Consider the following 7,104-nt stretch of genomic DNA (forward strand, 5'->3'; position numbering starts at 1 on the left):
AGGTAGGTCTAGTCACCATCATGACAAGTTACAAAGATATTTACAGATTACAGAGGTACACAATGGGTCCAGGGACCGGGCTCCAAAGTTTTGATGGCTGAACTAGGTACAAGGTAATGAACTCACAAGTTACAAAGGTAATGAACTCACAAGTTACAAAGGTAATGAATACTGTAAGAATGGTTACTTACGTGTATACATGGCTGCAATGTGTGCCTGGTCCTCTAGCTTTTGCAGTAACCTCTTGTGAGGAATTGTGTCGAAGGCCTTCTTGCAGTCCAAAAATATGCAGTCGATCCACCCCTCTCTCTCTTGTCTTACTTCTGTCACCTTGTCATAAAACTCTAGTAGGTTTGTGACACAGAATTTTCCTTCCCTGAAACCGTGCTGGTTGTCAATTATACACTTGTTTCTTTCCAGGTGCCCCACCACTCTCCTCCTGATGATCTTCTCCATGACCTTGCATACTATACACGTTAGTGATACAGGTCTGTAGTTTAGTGCCTCATGTCTGTCTCCCTTTTTAAAAATTGGGACTACATTTGCCATTTTCCATACCTCAGGGAGTTGCCCAGTTTCAAATGATGTGTTGAAGATCTTTGTTAATGGCTCACGCAATATTTCTGCTCCCTCTTTAAGGACCCATGGAGAGATGTTGTCTGGTCCCACCGCCTTTGAGGTGTCAAGTTCGCATAGCAGCTTCTTCACCTCCTCCTTGGTTATATATATCTCATCCAGCACTTGCTGGTGTGCCCCCCTGTTCTGATTTCCTGGAGTCCTACTGGTTTCCACTGTAAATACCTCTTTAAATCTTGTATTGAGCTCCTGACAAACCTCTCGGTCGTTTCTTGTGAATTCCCCATCACCCTTCCTCAGTCTGATTACCTGGTCCTTGACTGTTGTTTTCCTCCTGATGTGGCTGTACAACAGCTTCGGGTCAGTCTTTACTTTTGATGCTATGTCATTTTCATATTGGCTCTGAGCCTCCCTTCTTATCTGTGCATATTCGTTTCTGGCTCTTCGGCTGATTTCTTTATTTTCCTGAGTTCTCTGTCTTCTGTACCTTTTCCATTCTCTAGTACACCTAGTTTTTGCCTCCCTACACCTTTGGGTGAACCAAGGACTCGTTCTGTTCTTCCCATTATTTCTGTTTCCCTTGGGAACAAACCTCTCCTCTGCCTCCTTGCATTTTGTTGCTACATAGTCCATCATTTCTTGTACTGGTTTTCCTGTCAGTTCCCTCTCCCACTGAATGTCTTGAAGGAAGTTCCTCATGCCTGAGTAGTTCCCCCTTTTGTAGTTTGGTTTTTCCCAGCCTATTCCTGCTACTCTCTCCACTTGGAGCTCAACTATGTAGTCGAAGCACAGAACCACATGATCACTAGCTCCCAGGGGCCTTTCATACATGATACCCTCGATGTCCGAACTACTCATGGTGAATACAAGGTCCAACCTTGCTGGTTCATCCTCTCCTCTCTCTCTGGTAGCGTCTCTAACATGTTGATGCATGAGGTTTTCCAGTACCACATCCATCATCTTGGCTCTCCATGTTTCAGGACCCCCATGGGGCTCCAGGTTTTCCCAGTCAATCTCCTTGTGATTGAAATCACCCATAACTAGTAACTTTGCTCCCCCCATGTGTGCTCTCCTGGCCACCTCGGCTAGTGTGTCGATCATTGCTCTGTTGCTCTCATCGTATTCTTCTCTTGGCCTCCTGCAGTTCTGTGGTGGTTTGTACATTACTGCAATTATCACCTTATGTCCCTCAGACTGGATTGTTCCTACTAAGTAGTCCCTTTCGCCCGTGCCATCCATTCCTTCCATTTTCTCAAAACCCCACTTGTTTTTAATGAGCAGTGCAACTCCTCCTCCCCCTCTCCTCCCTCTGTCTTTCCTGAGGATTTGATATCCGGATGGAAAGATTGAATCTGTTATTATTCTGGTGAGTTTTGTTTCTGTGAGTGCTATTATGTCTGGGGATGTCTCTTTGATTCTTTCGTGCCACTCCTCATACTTGTTTGTTATTCCATCTGCATTTGTATACCACACCTTCAACTTCTTTTCTAAGACTGTGGTCTGGGAGGTATATTGGGGTTGGGGAAGTGGGAGACCTGGTAAGGAACTATGGGTTGTTGCTGTGGGGGTGGAGTTTGTAATGTAGTGGGTGGGGGCATTGGATGTGGCATGGGTGTTTTGATTTAGAGTGTTTGGTTGCACTGGGGTTGACCTGGTTGGGAGGCTTCTATAGGAAGTTGTGAGGGAGGCTGTATTTGATCTTCTTCCTGGGTCTGGGATCTCCTGTCTGTCTTCTCCATCCCATCTCTTTCTTCCTTTCGCCTTTGTGTCATCTCTCTCAGTTTCTGCCTTTCTTCTTGTGTTCTGTCGCGGTCGAGATACACCTTCCTGTATGCCGTCATGTCCCTTAATCGTGCTTTCTCCTGCAGGATCCTGGTCCGAGTCGCTTCTGCGACTGTGTGTGTGTGTGTGTGTGTGTATGTGTGTTAGTTACCATTTTGTCCTAGGCACATGTCGATTAGACACTAGGCCTGTTGTAAATACGTACATGTGTATGTGTGTGTGTGTGTGTGTGTGTGTGTGTGTGTGTGTGTGTGTGTGTGTGTGTGTGTGTGTGTGTGTGTGTGTGTGTGTGTGTGTGTGTGTGTGTGTGTGTGTGTGTGTGTGTGTGTGTGTGTTTTAATTACCAGTTGTCAAGGGCACTTGTTTATGTACTCACCTATTTGTAGTTGTAGGGGTCGATTCTCTGATTCTGGCCATGCCTTTTATCTTTCCACTCTTCAGATTCATTCCCTCTTAGCCTTGTGGGCTCTATCGTACCTACTCTTAAAGCTATATATAGAGCCTGCCTCCACCACTTCCTCACCAAGATCATTCCACTTCCTGCACACTCTAAGAATGAAGAAATACTTTTTAACATCCCCGTGGCTCATCTGTGCCTTGAACGTCCAGTGGTTGTCCCTAAGTTCCCATTTCTAGCCTCTCAAACAGCCTATTCCTGTCTACCTTATCAATTCCCATGAGTATTTTATATAGTGTTATCCTGCTTCCCTTGGTTCTTGTCCTCCAGTTTCGTTGGCTTCTCCCCGTAGCTCATGTCCTTTAGCTCAGGAATAATTACTGTGCTTTCTCCAGGTTCTTATGTTTTGTTTTGTTTTTGGGCAGGTGCAGATTCCATACTGGTGTTGTACACTTTCCAGATGGGCCTGATGTATGCTATGTAAAAAGGCCCAGAATGACTTTTTGTTGAAATTCCTGAGGTCTACTCTTAGATTTGCCTGACGAGCATTGGCTGCAGAGGTTATTCTGGTGATGTGAGCCTCTGGCGTTATACTGGGCACTACGCTCACCCTTAGGCCTTTCTAAGTGAAGTCTGCAGCCTCTAACCCCCTTGTCAATATGCAGTTCCCGGTGTGCTTGCTCCTTCCTCAATTTTCATGATCTTGCATTTACTGGGGTTGAATTTAAGCAGTTACATATCTGACCGCTCATGCAATTTGTGCAAATCCCTGTGGAACCTTTCTTTGTCTCGTCTGTTTTTATTCTCCCCATTATTTTTACGTCATCAGCAAACAGGGATATATCTGAATCAATTCCATCTAGAATGTCATTCACATAAACCAGAAACAGCACTGGTCTTAATACCGATCCTGAAGGAACCTCGCTAGTTACTCTTCCTCATTCTGGCTTCTCTTTCCTGACAATCATTCTTTGCCTCTTTCCCCTAAGATACTCTTTGATCCACCGGAGTATGTTCCCTGTCAATAATCCAGCGTGAGTCTCAAGTTTTTGGCTCAGCCTCTTGTGGAGTACAGTATCAAACGCCTTCATACAGTCTAAAAAAAATCCACCCCACTCTCTCTCATCGCAAATCTGTTTGTCACAGAATTCCAACAAGCTAGTAAGACAAGTGTTCTACTACTCTCCCCCTGATAAATTTATCCATTGCCTTGCAAGGTATGCAGGTCAGAGAAACTTTTCTATAGTTTAACGCCTCCTGTGTGACTTTTTTCTTAAAGAGAGGGACTACATTTGCTGTCTTCCAGATCTCTGGCAACTGTCCTGTATCAGATAACTTATTGCTGATCACAACTAGTGGTTTTAACAATGATTTTGCACCCAGTCCCGTATTCCATGGTCACACTTTGTCAGGTCCAATGCCTTTGATGTATCCAAGTTCATCAACAGTTTCTTTACCTCTTACCCTGTTGTGTGGATGACATCCAGTACTTGTCGGCGACCTCTGTTCCTTAAATCTCTCTGGTACTGCCCCGTTTTCCACTGAGAGGACCTCTTCAGATCGTTGTATTAACACTTCACAAACTTTCTTCCCATTGTTCGTGATTTCTCCTTCTTTCTTCAGTCGAATTACCTAATGTGGCTGTGAAATAGTTTCGGTTCAAACTTGGCCTTTGTTGTTATTTCATTCTCAAACTGTATCTCAGCATATTCGTTTCTGGCCATTACTCACCTCTCTGTTCTCTTGTATCTCCTTTGTGTATTTTTTCCACTCATTCACTTTTTTGTTTTTGCTTCCCTGCATCTCTAGTTGAACCCAGGGCTCTCTTTGTCTTTGTTGTTTCTGCATCTTTTTCTTGGTATGAAGGTCTCTTCAGCTTCCCTGCCTTTTCCAGCTAGGTATTCCATCATCTCATCCACTAAATTACCTTCCAGTTCAGTGTCCCAATCCACTACATTCAGGAAGTTTCTCAACCTCTCAACTCCTAAAGTCTGGCTTTTTATGTCTTCTACTGTATTTCCCTTCTACCGTTACTTCCACTAAATACTCGAACTACAATGCATTGCATTTAATTTGCAGATAAAAAAAAAGGGGGGGGGGTGAACTAACAGGTTACCAGGAAAAGAAAGGGAGGGGTCAAGTTCATTGGCTGTGGTGATGGAGGAGCAAGAATGTGAGGCTCACCCGTTCCAACTGTTTTCACCTCGAGGTATGTGACCTGCGCGAGTCACCGTGTGTGTTTGTTAAGTCTTTTATGTTTAAAAACTCTCCACAGTGTCTACCGACTCAAGCAAACATGACCTACTGTCTAACTCTTACAATGGCATATACAACATTACTTCTGTGCTTCGTGGTACTCTTCCCATCCTCCCTCCCCCCCCCCCCCCAAAAAAAAAAAGTAAAGCAGATTACAAATCCAAAATAAGATAGTGAAACTGAGACTAGACCTGGGATCAAGAGAATATTTAAGCCAAGAATGAAATGCAAAAACCAGAAATGCTAAAAGCGGCAGATAAAATAAAGTACATAGATGAAAACAAATCATATATGCAGAATTGCAGAATTGCTAGTAATCGGTATCCAGAATACCTCTCATTTTTTTTAAGGTAGCAACCAAGACCAGTCAGTGTCTTACTAAGGAAAGTGAGCACAGTTTTGCAGTACTCTCAGTAGGTGGCCAGGCGCCAAACACCTTCTATATAATACACCTACGAAGAACTGTAATGAGTTACCTGATCATGTCGAAACCAATTTTAGTTAGGACTACAGCCAATGATTACCTAATTAATGAACCTGCAAATGCATATGTGTTTTGCCCTTCTACTGTTAATATTACTGAGAACAGAGTAAAAGATGGGCCAATACATAGAGGCCATGGGGTCGAACACCATTACGATAAAGCACATATCAGCAAATCTCTGCTGCCCCTGTTATACAAGGTGCGCCCTAAAGACCACCGTAAACATTTATATGTTGGTTTGTAAATCCTATTTATTTATTTTAATTATTTATTTGTTTATGTCTTTGCAAATAGTACATTGATATTATGTATTTACAATAATGGGTTGTAATGCAAAGAGAACCTCTATTATGCCTAGGCATTATGGGCCAACTTAACATTATTGGCTTACTGACTACTTAACACTAAGGATTTTATCATAGTTGTACAGTAGATTATTAATTATATCATGGTTGTACAGTAGATTATTGATTATAAGTGAATCTGATTTGTACAAGACAAAAGATATATTCATATATTCAAAGATGCTTTTTGTGAAAACAATGATTCAATTATATTCCTGTCGACAATGGATAAAAGGTTCAAAAGTAATTGTTGTAATTATGATATGGGAATACGTATTGAGTATGTGAGTACTGAGTATTTAGCATTCAGTCTAGGGTGATTAAGTGGCTTTTTAGAAGAGTCTTAAATTGATTTTCAGACCGGGTTACTTTAGCATCTTCTGGTAATGAATTCCATATTTTGGGGCCCTTTATCCCCTCAAGGAAGGTTCCTTGATGTTGGTGAGGGGCTCTTGATTTAGGGAATTGGATCTGTGCTCCAGTTCCCCGAATTAAGCCTGAATGCCTTCCACATCCCCCCCAGGCGCTGTATAATCCTCCGGGTTTAGCGCTTCCCCCTTGATTATCATAATAATAATAATGGGGCCCTTTATGTGCACAGAGTTTTTACACAGTGTGATATGGTGCATCAAAAAGAGATCTGTGTCTTGTGTTATGGTCATGTGTCCTGTTAAGATTGGTGAGAAGTTTGAGTGGAGGGTTTATATTTGCGTGTATTCTTCTGTGTATGTAGTGGGCACATGAATAAGTATGGATGTTTTTAATGGTGAGCAGATTTAGACTTTGGAAAATTGGTGGAGTATGCTGGCGGGAGTGGGAATTTATCATTGTGACTGCTGCCTTTTGCTGGGTTATTAGAGGTCTTAGGTGATTTAATGTTGTTGATCCCCCATGCACAAATTCCATATGTGAGATAAGGGTATATGAGTGAATGGTACAGTGTCAGGAGAGCTGATTGTGGAACGTAGTCCCGTATCTTTGATAGTATGCCTACAGTCTTAGAGATTTTATTGGTGATTTGTTGTATATGTGTCTGGAACTTAAGGCTACTGTCAAGGTGGATACCTTGGAATTTTCCCTCTGCAAGTCTTGTGACTGATGATCCGTTCAGCGTTATGTTAAGTGGAACATTTGCAGCTTTGTTTCCAAACTGAATGAAATAGGTTTTATCAGTATTCAAGGTAAGTTTATTAGTCATCATCCAGGCAGATATTTTCTGCAATTCGGCATTGACAGTGTTGGCGAGTATGACTGGGTTTGGGTGG

Source organism: Cherax quadricarinatus, chromosome 18 (genome assembly GCF_038502225.1).
Source record: "Cherax quadricarinatus isolate ZL_2023a chromosome 18, ASM3850222v1, whole genome shotgun sequence".
NCBI lineage: Eukaryota > Metazoa > Arthropoda > Malacostraca > Decapoda > Parastacidae > Cherax > Cherax quadricarinatus.